Raw genomic sequence first — 546 nt, 5'->3', positions numbered from 1 at the left:
AATTTGGAAGCAGGACTTATTTTCACTCCCTTCTACAAAACCTTTAATGGAGACTAAGCTTTTGTGCCGGGGCTGAATGTAACTGGAGAGGCAGACTCAGCGGAGAAATGCCACTCTCTATCAGTGTCCCACTTTCAATTCTGACTATAAATAAATTATATTCATAAAAAACATTCGCTGACTAAAAAATTATTTTGGGGGTGCCTGGGTGACTCAGCCAGTTAAGCATCCGGCTCTTGATTTCAGCTCAGGTCATGACCTCACTGGGTTCCCTGGATCGAGCCCCGGGTCGGGCTCTGCGCTGACACACAGAACCGCCTTAGGATTCTGTGTCTCTTCTTCCCTCTCTCTGCCCCTTCCGAACTTGCACACTCTCTCCAAATAAATAAATAAACTTAAAAATTATTTTATAGTACTGAGATATAAAGTAGAACCAGAAATCTAAGGGAAATAATAAAGACACACACGTGGGCACACATACGTATATGTGCAATGCCAAGAAATTTGTGAGCACATAGAAATTAAGCAAATCAATTTTTTTTTTCA

This window comes from Panthera uncia (assembly GCF_023721935.1).
Source record: "Panthera uncia isolate 11264 chromosome D3 unlocalized genomic scaffold, Puncia_PCG_1.0 HiC_scaffold_8, whole genome shotgun sequence".
Classification (NCBI taxonomy): Eukaryota; Metazoa; Chordata; class Mammalia; order Carnivora; family Felidae; genus Panthera; species Panthera uncia.
Note: the sequence above shows the minus strand (reverse complement) of the source record.